The sequence below is a fragment of the Lemur catta genome, chromosome 11 (genome assembly GCF_020740605.2).
Source record: "Lemur catta isolate mLemCat1 chromosome 11, mLemCat1.pri, whole genome shotgun sequence".
Classification (NCBI taxonomy): Eukaryota; Metazoa; Chordata; class Mammalia; order Primates; family Lemuridae; genus Lemur; species Lemur catta.
The window spans coordinates 90,576,648-90,597,569 of NC_059138.1; the positions used below are offsets into that span (position 1 = coordinate 90,576,648).

Sequence of the window (20,922 nt, forward strand, 5' to 3'; positions counted from 1 at the left end):
ACCAGTGAAGGTCGACACAGAATGTTCTCAGGACACCGGGAGGGGCTGGGTCCTCCAGGCGGGGCCTGGGGAATAACGACATGGCAAGGGTGGCTCTGCTCTGCAGTCACGGCTGCTCCTAAAATGTCCCTCGGGGGAGGGAGAGGTGGAGGGTTGAAGAGAGACTCGGGGTCAGACTTTCAACACAAGCCTGCAAACAATAATGGACCTATACAAAGGATAGTGGTGCAAAATGAGGACATTTGAGACTTTATTAACTTTCTTTGCTTCCTTCAAGAGCTCGCCCTAACTTTGCTTCAGTGTCCTCTTTGTCCAGCTTGACCCTGAAATCCCTAATTAGGTTCACATTCCTCAGGAAGCTCTGCTATCCCGCTAAGCGTTAAAGCCCAATTTAGCCTGCTCTAATCCCCATGAGAAAGCATGCCTCCCTGCAGACGCAATTAGACCCTCTCGGCCTGCATGCCACGACCAGACAGGCAGCGGAGGAGGAAAAGGAGGAAAATTCCCGGAATTAGGTCATTGTATTTTTCCTTAATAAGCAGCTAGTGAAGATCATGCCCATGTCAGAGAGAGAGAAAGGAAGGGAGGGAGGGAGGGAGGGAAGGAGGGAAAGGAAGAAGGAAAGAAAGAAGAAAAGTCTGTTCCAGGCTCTGTCAGTTCTTGATCTCAGCCTCCTCATCTCTTGAAGCCTCAGTTTCCTTTCAGTTCAGCTCTGTGATTCCAATAATTATTAGAGAAAAGAAGAGCCGTGCACCTATCCCAAGTGGCATTGGCTAGACCTGCCGGAACCCTCTCCTTCACACATGTACTCAGGCTGTGTCACTGTGTAGCGTTGGGTCCCCCTACCCAGCTGAGACACGGGACTCACAAGGCAGGACCAGGTCTTCCTTGTCTTGAGGCAAACCAGTCACCACTTGCAGGGAATAGAATAGAATTAACACAAAACAATACTGCCCTGCATCCACTACGTTACCATTATTTGTTCCAGATCAGAAATCGAGCCTAAATCTATTGTTGGAAGAATGTCCTGGGAATTCTCAAAGTGGCTGAGATAGGCACATAGCGAGGGATTCTGGGTCTCCTAGGGACAAAAGTGGGAGCTGCTGCAATTCACACCTCCCCAACATGGGCTTTCAGAGAGGCTCATGGGAGATCTGCATGCACAGTAAGCCTCAGGTCACGCAAATCCCAACGTCCAATCACAGTGGTTCCATGGTGACGTCTGAGCCACCAGGGAGGTCTCAACCTGGGCACTATAAAACAAGACACAGACGTAACTAAGTTCCTTTTTTGTGCCCTTCCTTTTGCTCTCCCTTTGCTGTGACTATGGGTCTGGTCACCATCTGTGGCATATGTACCACGCTCTGTAAACCTGTATCTTGCTCTTGCCCTACCATCCTGTCTTTCTCTCCTCAATATGCCTCATTTTCCTGCTTGCCTAACTTTGGGGTGTCTGGTCATTCTTCAGCCATGGGTGCACCAAGGACCGACATTTCAGACTCAAACCTGACATATTCAGTGCTGTGACTCGGGTATCTCTACCTAGGCAAGGCTTTCTCCATGGCTGCGCTCTCACTTTGGGTTTTCCTGCCCTTGCTCTCGCTTTTCCACACTGGCCATTTCCACGACTCAGGGCGTTTCTGCGCAGATGAGCCAGCTCGCCTTTCTCCATGGTAACGCCCCCCTTTGGGGCTTTCCTGCCTTGCAGCCAGAATGGAGGGGTGCCGGTGCTCGCCTTTGCTTGTGCACCCTCACCATTTCTCAGACGGCACGGCCCAGCTCTTAGCTAAACCCGGGTGTGGCATAAGGAGTTTGGGAACGTGTCCCTCGTGGCAGGGGAGAAATCTTTCATTTTGTTCCTCTTTAGGGAAGGCTATGTGCTATAAATTTTGTGCTGTTGGGCTTTGCGTCAGTTTTGATAATGGAGTTTTCTTTCTGATCTGATGGGAAAGAAAAGTCCCCTTCCCACGTCAAGGCAAATGATGTCTCCACCCCTGGTTTTATCAGCACTGCCTGGTTCACTCAGACTGAACTTGCACGCCCGCTCATAAGCAAAGCGGGACTCGGTGCCTCTGTGCTAGGGTCCTTGCAGGACCCGAGGCTTGTACAGCCTGTGGACGTGCCCGCACATGGACAGATCCTTTACCCTGAGGCAGCACTGCTGGGTCCATCCCCACCATGTCTCCCCCACGTGGGGCACAGTCAATACCACAGCCCTGGTTTTACTGGGTCTTTTTCCTTTACCCTCAAGCTACTTTCACTCTGTCCCAGGAAGTGCCCTCCTTGTTGTGGCTGCCACCCAGTCACTGCTGCTTTTACGAACAAACCAGGTTGTTTTACCAACAGATATGCTTGTTCTGGCAACAGTGAGAGGCTCCTAGGTTGGAGGGCTCGTGCTTGGCCCCTCTTCCCACGAGTCAGAAAAGAGACATCCAGACCAGTACTTCGGCCGCATGGCCTGGGCTGTTACCTGGGGACACCCAGCTCTGACTGACGACAGCTGACAAAGTCCCCCATCTTCTTCTTCAAGCTAGGAAAAGTTTGATCCAGACACTCTAATGTTTGATCTTATTCTGCACAACCGCCTGGCCACAGTACAGTGGAGAACAGCGGAGAACAGTGGCCACCACATGGGACTCTAAATCACACCCCCCATCTTATAGCTGGACCTTTATTGCAAGAGGGAAGGAGAATAGGCCAAATATCATGTGTGTGTGTGTGTGTGTGTGTGTGTGTGTGTGTGTGTGTGTGTGTGTGTATACATATATATATAGATATACACACACACACACACATATATATATATATATATATATATATATATATATAAAAGCTTTTCTTTACTTACTGGAAAATCCTCAGTGGTGCAAATGTGCACAGAGCCACGTAAGACCATGGTATTAAGACAGCCTCCTCAGGTTCCCACCTGTTCTGAGCTGCTCAGTACCCGGGAAGGCCTAAAGTGGGCCCTACAAGGGGAGGTGGTGCCGTCTGTACCTCTACCAGGAGGAAAAGTGGCTCAGCTCCTGCCTTTGCAGAAGCAGCGGGGGAGTTTGGACCAACCCTGGTCCACAGCCCTTTAGTTTAATAGAGTTAAAACGAATAAAGCAGGGTCTGGGAATCTACACCGACCACCCTGATAAGTATGTAGAGACATTCCAGCATTTGGTCTGGCCTATGACTTAGCTTGGAAAGATGTCCATGTTATTCTAAGCCAGACTTTAAATGATTTTGAGAAATCCAGAGTGTTAGCGGAGGTGCAAAAGTTTGCCACGGGATTACACCTTTCAGATCCTACATGTCCAGTGGGTGAAACAGCGGTGCCCATGACTGACCCAGCAAGTGCCCAGGCTGGCCTCGAGGCCGCCAGGCAAAAAGGCAGACAACTATTCCAAGGTCGCCGCCACAGCCCAGGGGCCCATGGAAAATCCCACGGCTGTCCTGGATCGGCTCCAGAGGCAACAGAGAGACACAGCAGTCTCCATCTCAACTCCTGTGAGGGATGAGTGATATTAAAAGACAAGTTCTTGACCCAAGCAGCACCAGATATTAGGAAAAAGCTCCAGAAGCTTCTCCAGGAACCCTACCACCTCCCTGGATGACATGGTGACTGCCACTAATTCTGTTTTGTATAACAGAACTTCTGAGCTTGGGTCTCAGCTCAGGAGAATGAGTGGAGGAAGGAGGCCGGGCCTGCCCAGTTAATGGCAGCACTGGCACCACATTTGGACCAACGGCCAAAGCCTCCACCAAAGGAAGAGATCTCCACTGCCACATCTGCCAACGGAAAGGGCATTGGGCCAAGAACTGCCCCAGTAGGACAGGCCACCCAAGGCTCCTTGTTGTTGGTGCCATCAAACAGGTCACTGGGCCACACTCTTGGGATGGTCCCAAGAGGGGAGCTGGGCCCCAGACCGGATCATGGTACAACTACGAAGGAGCTGCTCCCATCACGGAAACTGGGCACTCAATCCTGTATGGTCACTGGAGTCTCTGGGGTCCGTACCAAACAATTCTTTACTCTCCTGTGCTTTGTTTGTGGGAGGATGTGATCCTGTCCTGTCAACCTGCTAGGACACAACTCACTTTATAAACTGCAAGTGTGGGTCTTTCTACCCTCAGGGGGAACCCAGCCTCACAGGCCTCTCACAAGTCACCTCACTTAGTACCACCTGCCAAACCAATAACCCTCAAGGGGCTTCTAAGGGCAAAACTTGCCCCTCTGTCCCAACGAAAGGGGGCTTACCCTGGCGAGGACTGGCAGACAGATTTCACCCAAAGGCCTCCCTACAGAGGATTCAAGTACTTATTAGTGTTTGTTGACGCTTTTACTCATTGGGTTGAAGCTTTTCCTTATAGGACTGAAAAGGCCGCTGAAGTTTTCCGGAGACTTCTGGAGGACATCACATCTTGTTTCAGCCTCCCCCAGTCCTCACATGGTGACAATGGTCCTGCCTTAGCTTCACAGGAAACGCTAGACACCCTTCAAGTAGCTCGGTTCTTGCAGATGTTACAAGAATGCAAGCTACTGTCTAAAGACCCTTCCTCTCCTCGTCCTGTCAGTCGGGGAACTTAGCACTCACCAAACAGAGGAAGGATGGGTCCCACATCCCAGCTATCCCTGGTGTGGAAGGTCCCTATCCAGTCTTACTTTCTACCCCAACCACTATTAAGGTCCCGGGATACCCACTTGGATCCATCACTCTCAGGTGAAGCCACGGAAGGACCAAAGTGAAACTCCTCTGGTCCCTGCGGACAAGGACTCCAACACTGGAGACAACCCCGGTGTACGCCCTTGGAGGATTTCCCGTGTCTGTTCAAACTGACTCCTCCTGCTGTGGCTCCTTCAGGTAAGTAGCACCACCTGTTCACCCGTGGGCAAGACACCTTAGCCCTGGCAAACCAAACCGCCACTGTTGGCCTTTATGGGACCAGTAGCCGCTGCTCGAGCAGCCACAGCAGCGCATCGCTGGGCCTGCCGCGTCCCTGGCTGCGGAGGCAGCACGAGCCTGGGGAAAACCAGCCACGCACTCGCCCTGGGACAGGAACAGCTGGATTCGCCGGCGAGGGTCGCCTTGCAGAACAGATGGGCCTTCACACTTCTACCTGCAGCACAAGGGACAACACTGACGCCATCCTAGAGTCTCCTCTTTGCGTGGAGAGACTGGAATCACGGAGCACGCTCTGCCTCCCACGGCTGGCCCAGGGCCACTCACAGAGCCGTCCTCAGTGAGCTCAAGTCTCCTCATCTCTGGGGATGATGCTCCCTCAGGGTGGCTGTGAGCCTCAGATCACAGGGAGGCCTTCTGACAGGGCGAGCGTGTAAAACGCACGCTACGCAGCGGGGGTGAGGGGGGATCCCACGTCCTTCAGAAGACAACAGCAGGATGATGCAAAACAGTCTTGACGGGCCGGGGGGACGTCACCTGTCTCTCCTGACACGCAAACGCCACAGCACCATCCAGACCGGGAGCTTCCTGGGGCAGCCTCCTGACACGGGGCCGCAGCACCAAGACTGACCTGGGATGGCACTGTAACCGGGCGAGGGCAACATCTCCCTGGGCCTCCCTGCTCACCGGGAGGAGGCCGGGAGGCCCGGGGCCTGAGAGTCACGTCCTAGAGAGGTGGCCTCATGATCACACTGACTTCCACATGTCCCCATCGATCACAGCCAGCTCCTGAGAGCCACCCTACAAGCCCCTGGAAGGACAGGTCCGGATGACAAGCTTGACATAGTTAGCATTTAAATCACTCACTGGGGGTCTAAGGAAATTAAGGAACACATTTTGCCTCAGTTTATTCATATTTAACATCCAAGTTAAAATGCCAGACTCTCAAGACGGCACAGGAGGACTACTGATGGGCACCTGAATTATCTGCACCGGAACCAACGACCTTCCCACCAGCGTGCCAGCAACTCCCAGTCCCACTCCGACGCTGGCTCTCTGACCCATGCTCTGGCCAACCCTGCCCAAGCCAAACCAACAGCTCCTGGAGCAGCCGAATGAACCTTTCTCAGGGACTGGTCCTGTCACTCCTTGGAAAGGTGGGGGTCCTTCCCATGAGGGAAGAAAGGGCACCCCCATGGTGGAAGCAACCTGCCTGGCCAGCAGCAGGAAGGCTGGACTTTGGCCCCACGTGCCTGGTGCCTAGGCCTTCACGGGAGATGCAGCCTCACTCGGGCCAACACTGGCCCAGGACCAGCTCCCTCAGCACGACCCCACCTCCCCATCCACAAGCCTAGAAAGTCACCTGCTCACTCCTACTGGGGCAGGGGCCCCGGCCCCAGGGCCCAGGGAGAAGCCCCTTCTTCAGGCGACACACGAGTTAGATGTGCTCTCCCCACACCCAGTCTCTGTCCCCTCCCCACGCAGTCCCCACTGTGGAGGGTTATTCATGCATGTGGCCCAGCATTTTTAATGATGAGGAAACTTTAAAATCTCCCTTGTAATAACACACATGCACACCCTTTACATGAAAGAGCGTGTTGGTGAGGCTTCTTTGCAGACAAGGAGAGAGCTACGGAGCCGCTCAGGCTTTCTGCAGGGGCAGCTGTGGTACCCACACCTAGGCGAGGCCCAAATAAACTCCTGTATCGGGGAAACAGAGTCAGGAGGAAGAGAATGGTGGACTGCTGCAAAGTTTCGGGACAAACAAAGCACGTGCCTTTGGTTTTAAGAGTAGAGCATAGAAATGATACAACCCCCGTCCCTGTGACTTTTATAACGCCCTGTTCTTGTTTCAAAACCAAAGGTCCAAGGAGGCAGTAATGTTCAAGAAAGCACTGTTTCCAGAGGCTTTTAAAATGCGTGGTGGGCGCACAGCACCTGCTAAGGAGCAGACGTGTGCACTTTCAGCCAGGCCGGCTTCAAGCCAAGGAAGAGGGCTTCGGTCAAAGGGTCTCTGAGCAGGGCGGGTCCCGCCCCCTGTGGGGGGTGAGTCCTGCTCCCCAGGCAGTTCACTGGGATGGTGTCGAGCTCACGGGAAGCAAAGAGAACATCACCCCAACTTCTGCTTCCGTGGAGGCCACACAGCATCTGAGGTTTCCCCCTGAAACCCACAACAGGCTCTGCGCACCAAGTCCTGACTTCCCCTCACACTTCGCCAATGGCAATGCAGGGAAAGTGGATACCCTAGGGAGGGGACAGCGGGTCTCCCAAATAAAAATGCCCTTTCAGAGTAAAGTGTGGGTCTCTTGCTATTAATATCAATGTTCAGTGGTTGTCAGTAAAGAAAAGGAATAGCAGCAATAAGTGAGCTGGTCGCTTCTCCAGACTCTTTTTTGGGTTAGTGGTCTCAACTTAGTCATTCATGCACTCACTTGCTCGCTCGCTCACTGCAGAATGACGAAACCAAACTGTCAGACCTCAGGGCACTCTAAGGTGAGAAAGAATTAGTAGTTGTCTCCAGGAATGCAGTTTAATACGGAAGAAAAGGCACAAACATGCAAGAGTTATTGGAGGAAGAAAATGGTAAATTCCACAAAGGGAGCACTGGAGGAAATTTCCCTCAAAGTCATTTTGTCAAAAGTGTCTAAGAGTAACACGATAAATAGTTTGGTTTTCACCAACTGTCCTTTAAACTAGGGAAGGCTGAAAAGAAAGGAAAAAATTGAGAAACCCTAACAGCTCACAAATTATCAGCAATTTTCTAAATGTTTAAATTAAGCATTATGCTGCAAATGGCCAACTAACTCTAATGTCCACAGAAACATATTCCACAAAACCCAAACCAGTTCACGCTATCCAAAGCTAAACTTTCACCCCTGTTCACAAAATCCTACTAATGGTATTCCTCTCTTCCCAGTGTCCCGAACTAGAAACCTAAGAAGTTCCAGGAGCACCGCCTCTGACCCACCTGGTGTAGCCCAGTCCTAACAAGCCGACCTTGAAAACACCCACAAGGTTGCTGCCTACTGACCCTTCCCTTGTTCAAGGTCAAGCCACCCTCAGTTCTCACGGGGCAGCACTAAGCTTTCTAACCAACCCCCTAAAGTTCAATCGACTCCCCTCCAAACTTTTTTTTTTTTTTACGTAAAGGAAAGAAACCTCTGAAAACACAGAAGGTTTCAGATAAAGATTCTGAAAGCAGAAGTTCTGACGTCACAGTATTGCAGCCATTCTATCCTCCCCACCTCCCCCAAGAGACTGTCGTGAGTTTATTATTCTAAAGACCCTCTGAGCAGGGGGTCGTTTTCAGTGGCAGGAGGGTTAACAACCCAGACCCTTGCACATGGCTTTACTGAGAACAGAAGGGACACCTGCGGGCTCCAGAGAGTTCCAGGGGAATTCAGAGTTGCACAGCGCGCAGACTAGCAGTGTGTGAGAAGGCAGGAGTCAAACCGCCTAGACACACAGAAAAATGAACCGTGCCAGCTGCTCCAGGGAGGAGGCGGAGAGAGGGCTCCATGAGCTATTTCTGTGCTTGAAACAAAATGGGGGTAGGCACTTCCTGAATCCCTGCCTGAAATTAAAAGCTTTACAGGAGGGGGAGGGGAACACATGGTGAAACAGAAGTTTTACTTCACAAATTAAAATTTGGAAGTAGGGGCTCAAATGCTCAATTAGGGGTTTTGGCCCTGCTGCAACATATGTGGCTGAAAGAAGGAGAAATGGGGGTTTTAATAGGAAACCTATACTCCCGAGGTTGCCACACAAAAATAAAGCCAGCAGCTTGCTTAGAAATGTTCTCCACATAGCACATGAAGCAGTTTCACAATGAGATGCGGGAAGGTGCACTCACAGAGACCAGCACAGAACACCCCAGACACACACGTGTGGCCACCAGAAAGCACAAGCATGCCATGTTCATGGCCACGGACTAAGTTCTGTCCTGTGTTCTGGAAGGCTAAGACCCAGCTGGGGTGGCTGTCCACAGACACACATGCTAGCAACTCGAGGGGGCGTCTGGGGGCTATCACGAGGCACAGTGGCTTGTGGGGAAGCATGGGGGGATGGGAGCTGCCGAGGTCTCTCCAACCCACCAGGTGTCCTAGCATGTCAGGGACAGTGAGCTTCTAGCTGCCTGAAGGCAATGGAGGGAGTGGGAGGTAGAGAGGTGACCCTGGGGACAAGATCTCACTGGGAACTTAGGCTCAGAGACAGAGCGAAGTCTCTCCCAGGCAGAGCTGCAGCCCAGGGCTGCCAGGGAAGTCCCTGAGGTGTACTTTGGCAGGGAGCGAGTGGCTAGATGCAGAGCAAAAGGCATTAACGTGGAAGGACAAGCATAGTCAAAACCTGCCTGGTAATTTAAAGAAAATGCACTGTGAATAGTATCTAGAACATCCGAAGAGATCAGGCATCTTCGTGGCTCCCTGACTGGAGCACACCTTCCTCGGTCTCAGGCTGCGGAAGAGGTGAGGACATGTCTACTCACTGTGACAAACGGATTCCTAACCTGGGAAGTGGGGAGGCAGGGTCAGGGAAGAACTTGGTGCCACGGAACTGGGAAGAGGCGCTGACACTGACCCACAGAGAAGCCCGCAGCCTTCCCAATGCCCAAGAACAATGTCCCATGGGGCAGGTTGGGGGGATCTCAACCAAGGAGCACCCTTGCTCCAATAAGTGCTCGAGCAACGGGGGGTCTGCAGGGAAAGCACCTTCTTCAAGTTAGAATTGGTCTGGAGTCCCAGGGATGGAGCTCAGCAGTATGTTTCCAAGGGCACCTTGAAAGTCCTAGTTTACACAAAAGACACTTGCAGCCACAGCGTGCTCTTACCCATGGAGTCCTACGCCTCCTACCCTCCCACTAAACCACAGGACAGTGCCACGGACAGTTATCCTCATTTTACAGACGCCGAGAGTTGTCAAGGTGGACGGGCCTGGCCCGAGGCAACTGCAGGAGGCTGCACTGCCCGGCCTCCTGCCCCGGCGATGGACGCTGCTGCTGATTAGGTGACTCACCGTCCAGGGACGTGGCAAACGGGTGCAGATTCCTTTCAGCCATGTATTGAGGTCTACTTCATTTGCTACAACACAATGTGGAATAAAAACTGACAACTTTTTAAAAGCAGGACAGATTTTTAAATCATATTATTTAGTTAAAACCCATGTGTGACTTTAAAAGAATAGTATAATTCCCTTCTTGGCCTCTTTTGGGGCACGGCTAGTACATCCTATACAAATATAGGTTAACTTTATGCCACACTAAAAAACAAATCTATCATCCTGCAGTGAGAATTACACTCAACCAGACAAGCCAACATCATCCTGTCAGCCTGGACAAATGTCACAACCAGCATCAAAAAGCTCAATTTCGTCTCTTGTAAAACAGTGAACACAGTGGCCTTGCAGCAGTGCCCGGCAGGGCTGCCACCAGGCACCACCGAGACACCACAAGGAGCATCTCACGGAGTGTCTCACGGAGCAAGGCCCCAGGCACTGACAGCTGGGGTCACCTGGGTGACATACTCCTTCGTTAACAGTTGCTTCGTCCCACTCACTGCCTTCAAGTCCAAGAAACCCCCAAAGTCCACAATCAGTGCTGCTGCCTAGGGCCTAGGTTATTTTGGATTTAAAAACCTTAATTCCTATAGGAATGATAACTGCTGATATGGAAAGCGACAGGTGGCTTGCTGCCTTTGAGCACGAACCCAGAGCCCATGTCACAGCACCTGCTGGTGAGAATTCTCACTGGGGGCCGTTCGTTCCCCAGACTCTGAGCCTCAGGAGTAACAATTCCTGGAAGAAAAGCAGCCGTAGCTATAAACACACCTCTAGGGAGGTGACACGGGGGGAGTAATTTGGTCTTCTACTTGGAATTGGTCAAAGAAAGATAAGTGAAGACAGTCTACCAGGAATGGCATCTGATAAGAAAAAGGACAAAAGCACCCCCAAAAGAGCAGAATTTAAAGATGCTTAATGGTTCTTCTGGCATCAGTGACAACTTGCCAAGAAAAACAGACATGGAAGCCACCAAGTCCTTCAGCAGGTGACTGGGTAACAAAGTGTGGTACTTACAGACAATGGAACGTTATTCATCTAGAAAAATGAGCTATCAAGTCATGAAAAGACATGGAGGACCTTAAACGCATATTACCAACTACAACAAGCCAGTCTGAAAGGCTCCACACTGGACCATTCCAACTCCATGGCATTTTGGAAAAGGCAAAACTACGGAGGCAGAAACAAGATCGGCGGTTGCCAGGGCCTGGGCGTGGGGGGGGGGATGAAAAGGTGGAGCACAGAGGGCTTCAGGGCAGTAAAACTACTCTGTGACACTATTAACGTAACGGCAGGTGCATGTCACTATACATGCACCTGTCTAAACCCACAGGATGCACAACACGGAGAGTGAACTCCACCGCAAGCATGGACCTCGGGTGGTGACAACGGGTGAAGCTGGCTCACAGACTGTATCCGATGCACCGCTCTGCTGCAGGGACGTAGAGAGCGGGACAGTCTATGTGTGCACGTGTGCGTGAGCTCTCTGCACTTTCCTCTCGGTTTTGCTGTGAACCTAAAACTGCTCTAAAAATAACTTCTATTAATTTCAAAAACCGTGTTAAAAGTCAGCTGTCAAGTATTAAGCACATAAACACACACGCACACAATTTGGCAAACATAGGTGGAGACTTGCACTCTTCGGGCAGAACGAGACTCTCATTCTCGGTGCCTGGCCTAGAGCAAAACTCAGGAAATGTTTGTGGAATTAGCCGGCTTTAAAATTGACCACCACCACCCTCAGAGCAAGGGGTGGGGAGGGAGGAGGAAGGACACTGCGTGAACATCTGCTGAGATGGCGATGGCAGAGACAGGCAGAGCCCGAGTTGGTTGTAGGGCCCGGGGCAGGACCACTGCTGGCCTTAGGCAGGAGGTGCACCTGCTCAGTCCCGTATCTGTCACTCTAAGAGGGGACAGAAGAGGACCCTCAGTGGGGCGAGTGACAAGCAATCCGCAGGTCCCTGGGAATCCCTCAGCAGTGCTGGCTGACTTGTATTCCTTCTGCACACGTATCGTGAACCAGCCAACCACTAGACATTGAGATTTGCATCCCATGTCACCCCTAAAACATCCTGCTGAATTGTGACTGCCCCTCCCGTGTTCAGATGAAGAAGTGGAGCCTCGGGGAGAACTACGCTGCCTGAAGCCACAGAAGGTGTGCATGGGGCCAGGTCAATGGCGGTGACAAACACACCAACAACAGAAGAGCTCCATGCATGCAGGGCCAGGCTGTGCATTTTTAGTCATAAAAAATTTCTTCGTCCTTCCTTTTTACTAACAAACTCAGGTGGTTTGTTCCCAGGAAAAAAACATGAAAAATCCCACCACTTACTTACGCCCTTGGGGAGGTAAAGGCAGACACCCCAATTTCAAATGCTGTGGCACTGAGCGTCAATGACATTCCTCCGCCGAGAGCACGGGGTGCAGCGACACTGGCGGAGGGGGCGAGAGGATGGCAGCCCGACGCCTGCCTCCAGCTGCAGGGAAGACAGGCCCCTGCCCCGAGCAGAACAGCACGGGTGGTGGGATTCTGGAGAGTGGGGCGTTGGGGCTGTGGGGAAGGCAAGGTCTGGACGCTCAAGACCGGGCAGCCCAGGGACACCCGGTGGCCAAGACCTCAGCACTAAACAAAGCAGAGGCTCCTCCTGGCCTCCCTGCCGGGCACACAGGTGAGGACGCCCAACACAGAAACACACACCTGTGACAGCCGAGGGAGGCCCCAGCACGGTTAACGAAGAGCTATGGGAAGAGGGAACAGATGCTGCCCCAGCCCAGTGTCTCAGCGGAGGGCTGGGGGGGGGGTCTCAGATGCCACTGAGGTAAGATGAGCGCAACCTTCAGGGGGAAGATGAGACTAAGCCCCGAGGGGTCAGAGAAGTCCCTGGGTATCCTTCGCAGGAAAGAAACTGAGACACAGCCCAGGGACAGCCCTGAGCCAGGTGGGGGGGATGCTCCGCCGCGGTCTCAGAGAAGCTGGCCGAGAGCTGGAGCCTGCAGGAGGCACAGCAGGCTCTGAAGGCGTAAGAGCGAGGTGGGCTGGAGGCCGCCCGTGGACCCGGTCTCAGTGTTTTCCCCTGGACTGTCAACCCCGGGATACAGCAGGCCCCAAACACTGGCAGCCGTAGTGCCGATCACTCAGAGACGAGGAGCTGTCTGAAAACAAAGGTTAACTATCAGAAATATAAGTTAATGGTTAAAACTTGTCAGTTAAACCACTGGATACCTGTTGACGCCCTGGACAAATGTCTATGGATGGTTTCTGAGGAAGCCGTAAACCCTGGGTCCTGCAGTTTCCGTGGCACAGAGGTACCACCCAGAGGACCCAGTCTTCGCCCCAGGCCTGCCCGGTACAAGCGAAGGAGGATCCTGCAGCCAGAACGTGGGAATCCCTGATGCAAGAGGCCAGCAAGGCCCGCACGGCAGCCAGAGATGAGGGCACACCCTGTACCGGTCTTAGGGGCAGGAGCGGGTTCTGCTGGCTTCCCCAGAACCTCAGGGTAGGCTTGGCCTGTCTGACACGCTCTCTCTGCAGGGAAAAGAGCAGCAAGCCTAGCACAAAGAGCTCTTCCTGGAGCAGCAAGCTGGAGGGTCGATGAAGGCTCCTGGCTTGGGCGACCACCCAAATGGAACACAAGGCCAGGGAAAAAGAGGCCACCTGCAGGGGCCGAGAAGCTGGACAGAGCCCGGGACTTGTCTCCTTGCACCTCATTCGCCCTCTGCAAAGCCTGAAGGCAGCTTCCCTCTCACCACGGGAGGCAGCCCCAGGGCTCCTGTACTGCACGTCCAACAAGAGTGTGGACCGAGGCGCGTCCAGACAGAGGGACGGCAAGCTGGGCCTCGGCAGCTGGCTGCAAAGGCTGAGGACGGGCCAGAGGGGTCTGAGAGCACCTCTGCAGCCCAAAGGACAGGAGGCTTGGCCTTCTTCCTGGGCTTCACGCACGGACCCGCTACAGGGGCCCCTCAGCCTTACCCTGTGTGCGTGTTCCAGCTCAGCTAACTTGTGTTTGGTCCCTATGCAGGGTCTGAAGTTTGAAAAAAAATTATCTGGGGGTCTATATATTAACCTCTGACGATTCCAGATGTCACTCAACACCCTGCACACAAAGTACCCCTCTAAGGAGCAGACACGTGGGCAGAAGTGGAAGGGGACAGGGGCTGGGGCAGATGCAGGTTGCAAGGATGGGGTTCCCATGTCCTGGGGGTTCCCGTGTCCCACCCCTTGCCTAAGCTCCACAGACCCCCTTCATTGCCCTCGAGGGGACACCACCCAGCACCCCTTCCTCCCTGTATCTCTTCCCAATATCTGCTTCCTAAAACTGCCCCACTTCTGCCACTTCCCTTCTCAGTCTTGCCAATGAGTCAACTGACAGCTGGGAAAAAAAACAAGTCACGATGCCCAAGCAGCCCATGTGGCTCAATGAGTAAGCACAGCGCTCTACTAAGCAAAGTTGTTTAAATCCAAAACTTTCAAGTACTGTACATAAATTATTTGACTTCCCTAAAACTTATATAATTAGTATTATCATAATCAACAGTTAAGGGAAAATCATTTTTCTGTGTATCACAGGGAACTATTATTTGCCTATTTTACACATGAAGATACTGAGGCTCAGAGCCTGTCTTAGTCCATTCAGGCTGCTGGAACAAAACATCTTAGACTCGGCGGCTTACGAACAACAGGAATTTAGCTCTCACAGTTCTAGAGGCTGGAAGTCTAAGATCAAGATGCCAATGGATCTGGTGTCCAGTGAGGGCCAGCTTCCTGGTTCTCAGATGGCACCGTCTAGCTGTGTCCCCAAGTGGCAGAAGGGGTGAGGGAGCTCTCTAGGGCCTCTTTTATAAGGGCACTAACTCCACTCAGGGGGGCCCCATCCTCATAACTAATCACCTCCCCAAAGGCCCTGCTTCCAAATACCATCGTGTTAGGAGTCAAGTTCCAACATGTGAGTCTGGGGGAGACACCAACATCCAGACCACAGGCAGGGGGACGAGACTAGCTCCAGCAACCAAAAGGCCCCACTGGGATCAAAGCCCAGGTCTCTGCCTCTGTCCGCCCGCTGAGCCGCACAGCCTGGCCTGAGGGGACATACTGTCCGATGGCTCAGGAAGAGAGTGACCTCCATCTACCGGGGCTTCCAGAGTCCCACCTATGGCTCAGTCCCTATTTCTGCAGGGTGGTCTCTCGTGACTTCAGCGCCACATCGGGGGCACTCATGGCCTGGAAGGCAGCCTGCGACCAGGACACTGACGGCCGCAGATCAGTGGCCATGGCCTTAGCGCCACTACACACGGCCACACGCTCCGGGGAGCACACAGAGCCCCGGCCTCCATGGCTCCTTCAGGCCTGCAGACACAGGCGCAAGCGCTCCCAAGAGGACAGATGGGGACGCTGACGAGGAGGTTTATGCGGCACATGCCCTGACCCTGCCACGGGTCTGCCGGAAGACCAAAGCTTCACAGTCACCCGAGAATCTGGGTGTGCGCTGTGTAGGGAGCCCTCCTGGTAACATCCGTGCACACGGCAATCAAAAATCCAAACCCTGCGTGTGGTAACACGGGAGAAGCCACAGCCACATTTCAGTTCCCTGAAGCCCAAGCTGCTCCCCCAGCCACGCACCCCGCAGGAGCTGCTGAGGATTTATGGCCCTCATATCGCCAACAACGCTGGCATTATAGTTTTGGAATGAGAAGGTGCTTTGTTACTGCTGGCGGCATTCTCTCCTGCCCTTCAAAGCTGTATTATCAAAAAAAAAAAAAAAATGAATAGGGATACATTTCCCCCCCAACTGTGATCTGATAGGAGTACAAGCTTATCCGTCCCTCAGCAAACTGGCAATTGCTGCAGTTACAAATTCCATATGCAGTGAGAGTTAAGGCCTGTGGAATATTTTTTGAACTAAAGAACTCAATCCCCTACTCATCCCCACCTGGGATGGGCTCGATGGGCTCCGCTGAAGAAATGGAAGGAGCAACAGCGGCTCATCTCTGCAGCTGCAGCTCGGAGGTGGCCAGGCCAGCAAGCCGGTTGGGACAAGCAGCTCACTCCCTCCTCCCACCCTGCAGGGGCCACCACCACGGAGACCCTCAGGGGTGAGAGGCACGCCTCAGTCCTCCCGGGGAGGGAGAACCTCTCCAAGTCTGAAAAACTCCCTCAAGGTGGAATCTTCCCCACTCACCACCGCGTTTGAAAGCACCGCTCCCACTAGGTCCCTGAGACCAGGGGTACATGGCACTCCCAAGAAAGCAGCTGTCTGTGGGTAGAAAGACCTAAAATAAAGCACGGTCGGAAATTAGCCACGCCTAGGAGTGCCTGGGCAAGAAACCCGGTCTCAGCTGGAAAAAGGGGAAGCTTTCTCTAGGCAGGCTGGGCAGAGCAGAAACCTCCGAGCAGCCCCTTCGAGGGCGTGGAGGGCACCCACGTGGCTTCTGGGAAGAGCCAGGCCGAGGAGGGGGGCAGGGGGTGCGGAGGAGCCCGTGCCAGCCTCTCTGCTCCTGCACCTGCTCAGCAGTCTCCATAGCGAAGAATTTAAAAAGAAAAGCCATTTAATCTCTTGGGAAAAGAAATAGGGCTGGACTAGTCTCGTTCTTCCAACTTTCTGTGTGTGTGCCCACGCACGTATGTATATGTGTATGTGAGCATGTGTCTGTGCATGTGTGTGTGTGCACATGTGTGTGTGTCTGTGCACATGTGTTTGTGTGCCTGTCGTGGGGAGGGTGGAGAAATCCAGCCCCCAGTGCCCACATGGAAAACACACCCACGTGCAGTGAGTTCACAGTAATATGAAGTCCGTTTCCATCACAGCCTTCCGCTCAGAGCCCAAGGACGGGCTGGGAATTCTCAGCAGCAGCTGACCCATGAGGTCTGCAACAGCAGCAAAACCCCAATACAGCCCCATCTCCCTGGACCTATGGCCACAGGCAGCCGCCTACCAGGACACCTGGCTGGCCCCACAGGCCTGACAGACAATGGGGTGACACCCTGAGGCCCCATTGCAGACCAAAACCATGCCTACGAAATCTGGAGGTGCAGACACCATACCTAGGAAATCTGGGGGTACAATGCCATACCTAGGATATCTGGAGGTACAGACACCATACCTAGGATATCTGGGGGTGCAGATGCCAGACCCAAGATATCTGGGGGTACAGACGCCAGATCTAGAAAATCCAGGGACACAGATACCGTGACAGGGTAGAAAACCATGTCCTCCTACCTTGGGGTGTCTGCCATTTCCCACCCACCACTTCCAGGCCACCTCACTTCCCCACGGATCAAAGCCGTAATCCCAGTGGGGCACAGCCAGGTGTCCAGCACTCCGGGGGCCACTGGGCAGTCCAACCTCTCCAGGGACGCAAAAGCTCAGCATAACTGCCCCCACCCCGGGTGCCCAGAATTCCAGGACAGCTGAAAACTCCAACCCATCTCTGCACAAGTATCTTCAAAGTGAGGTCAGAAAAGTCCTCCAGGCCAGGCAATGCCTGGGACCCCCTTTGCCCACCCCGCCTGCCCCGAGTAGCAGCATGCCAGTGCCATGGGACACCAGGGATCAACTGTCACAGAGAAGGAGCTGGTGACACGGCCAGGAGAAAATTATTGAATTCTTATCTGAAATCAAATTCTGTAGAATTATTTTCTATAATTAAAACCACAGATTTCAAAGCTCTTCGGTTTGTTCTCGAGATGAAAAGGATACACCCCGTCGAAAAGTATCTACCAGCCGTTTCTTTCCTTCAGTGTTTCCTTTCTGCGGCCAAAAGAGGCCCCCTCCCGCCCCTATCATTCAACGAAGGCCAACTCAGCTATAAAAAGTCCCACGGGAAAGCAACGGAATGCTTACCTTGGCTTCACATTTCTGGTGGCAGGAATACTTGCAGGCTGGAAAAAAAGAGAAAGAATGTGTGTGTCAAGCAGTCTCTGCAGCAAGACCAAACATCTCCAAACTCTCTCACAGTCCTTGGCAAAGTGACAAAGTCCGGCTTGAAGAGCCCACGGGCGGCCTCTCCCTGACGTGAGGGAGGCTTTCGCTGGTGGCACAGGCAGCATTTGGGCAGTGGGGACACGGTGAGCAGGAGCGGAGTCACAACCGTTCTCTGTTAGCAACAGCAAACGCGGCTCAGGTGGAGATGTTTCGGGAGCAGCCTTATGGGCCAAATTAGAGTGCTGGACGAGAAAGGCAGGGAATTGGAGCAGTTCAAAGCATTCACGTGTGCCTAGAAATTATAGCCGACCCCTGAAAAAAGAGAAAATTTTAAAATGCCCCTTAAAAATCAGGACTGAACACAATAGGTCAGACTAGAGCCTTTAAATTAATGAGAAAGTCATGTGTTTGATTTCTGCCCTGCTTCCACTTCCGGGCAACCTAAGAACTGACTGTCAGAATAAATCCACGTCTAAATTCCGACAGGAGAATCCTTCAGCAGGGGCACTGTGTGCACTGAGTGCGTCCTGTGTCAGTTCGGGGCCTGACAATGCGGATGGGGCGCTGGAACCAATGCGGATTTCACAGGCCCTCCCGCCCGGCGGCTGCAGCTGTGATGCTGAGGCACGAAACCACCCCCCACCACCGCCCCAGGCGTGCCGCAAGAGTCCCTGCAGGGCAGGAGACACTCTGAAATGAAGCCACGGCACCAAATAATCTCAGCACCGCCTCCCACGTGAGCTCCGGCGCGTTCCCTCATCTCCCCACGTTGGCCGGCCCAGGAGAGCAGCTGTGGGGGAGGGAAAGAGACCAAGGCTGGGGCCGTGGCTGGGGCTTCGCGTCTGGCCTCTGCCCCTCTGGCTGGGCTGCCCCGGGCAGGGCCCCAGGACTCTGGGCCTCTGTTTCCTCCCACAGAGCTGTCATGGGAGAAACGGGGTCCTGCAAGGGACCCTGCTTTGAAACTACAGAGCAATGTCCACGTGCAGAACTGTGTGGGACCACGAAGAACACGGCTCGAAGGCCAGGGCGACAGGTCCCAGGTCACAGCTCTGTGACTCAAAGCCCTGTGAGCTTAATGAACTTCTCACTCCCTGTCTTCCACACTGCTCTCTACCAAAATCGTTAAGGTTCATGTAGGGTTGAATGAGGATGAGACAGATAAGGTCACTTGCCCAGTGCCTGGCAGCTACCAGACTCCAGTGTTTACAGTGAGGTTGTCACCTTTTACAGTGAGATCTACCGTTTGAATTGTCTTTCTATGCCTCTGAGGTTCGCAAGATTATTCACAAAGACAAATATTTATTCTATCATACATCATCTAATGAGTGCAACACACAAAGGTGATCGGTGATTTTAGAATCAAGATAGATTTGCCATTGGAACCAAAGGGGCTTCCACACAAGATTAAAGTCCCAGAAAGAAACCAGCCCGGGGCAGAGGCCGGCAGGAAAGGCTGAGATAAGGAGAGGCCGGTTGGGAGGCCTTTGGCCCCTGGGTGAGCGAGAGCCGCAGGGAGAATTCTCCTGTCCCCACCACGCCCAGCAGCATGTGACTGGACCACAACATCACTCGGCGCTCAGCCCAGGCGACAGCCTAAGTGAGTCTCACCTCCTGGCCCCCACGCCCATGTGCAGTCCCTCCCACGGTGAATCAGCTGGTCTGTGTGACAACACCGCATGGCAGAGGGGATGGCACGTGATTTCTGTGGCTAACCTGGCATCACGTCACTCGCTGTGCAGAGAGCCAGACACCACGTCAGAAGGACACTCAAGCAGCCCTGTGGAGGCCTCTCGTCAACAGCCCCCAGCCTGCCGGCCACCGGCGTGTGCCACCTTGGCAGGGGGCCACCAGCCTCTGCCGAGCCTTCACTGCCCAGCCACCAAAGTCCCAAATTCCTGATCCATAGAAATGGTGAAAAATAGCAGATGTTGTGCCTTAGCACTAACCTCTGGGGTCATTTGTCACGCAGCAGAAGATATTAATACTACGTGCCAATTCAACCCAAAAGAGGGCAGTGGTGAGTGGAGGGTGGCACTGTGTGATACATTCATGGTGGACGGCCTCCTCAGCCACAAGAGAGCCATTGGCCGTGGTAGGGCAAAATTATTAAATTCAATAATCATAGTGAAATCATATAAACTGCCCAGGTGCTAAGGCTGTGATCCTAAGAGGTGGAGCCACTGTTTCTGGTATGTTGGCAGATGTTTTACGGATGTTTGGATTAAGACTTTACCCCTGTATGCTGGCAACACGGGCTGTCCTCGGGGTGGCAAGTCAGGTGTCAACCCCCTGCAGCCAGCTCTGCTCAGCACCGCGCCAGGCCCTGGGCAGGATACTTTCCCGTGTGGTTCCACATTCGCTTCTCCCACGTAGCCCCTCAGGGAGAAACTGGGGGAGTGACCCGGCCAAGGCGGCCGCAACGGCCAGTGCAGGTGGGATTCCAGCCCGTCCCTGCCTGGGGTCCAGCTGTGCATCCAGAACTACACTCACTGCCCACCGGACAGTGTCCAGGCCCGGTTTCAAATCCAGCCGCCCACAGGAGAAAGCCCCCGCCTCCCCTTCCCCCACGCCATGGCATTCCCGCTCTCTGTTCACTCTGCCCTGCGCCCACCTCCTGGGCCCTGCTTAGCTGCCTCCGTGCCTGGAGGTCTCCACACCCTGCTGTGCCATTGACCCCATCACTTGTTATCGCAGGGCGGTCTCCATGTGTCCTTCTCTCCCGAGTGGCCGCCAGCTCAGCGAGGGACAACGTCTGTGCTGTGCATCACCGGGTCCTCGCAACAGCAACACCAGCAGCAAAAACAGGGAGCTGACGTACAGGGTGCCTAAAAGCTCTAATTGCACAGCTGTCACCGAATTCTCACCACACCTAGGAGGAGCTACTCATCCTCGCCTGTTTTACAGTGGAGGCTGGGTTTGAGGGTGAGACCCGAGGACTCATCCACTCGACAACTGTGCACTGACCCTGACCTGGTGCAGGTCTGCTTTCTGAAGCCCACTCCCAGCAGGGCCCTCGTTACCTGGTCACTACCAGGGGACTCTGGGCTGTGGAGGCGCTGGCG

At 53.5% G+C, this 20,922-nt stretch overlaps 1 protein-coding gene across 1 annotated transcript in view; it reads right to left on the reverse strand.

Annotated features, from left to right (window-relative positions):
* TNS3 (tensin 3) overlaps window positions 1-20,922 on the reverse strand; it is a 260,707-nt gene that overhangs the window by 181,396 nt on the left and 58,389 nt on the right. The window contains 1 exon segment of the mRNA XM_045565361.1: window positions 17,780-17,817. The gene's annotated coding sequence lies outside the window, so the exon portion shown is untranslated.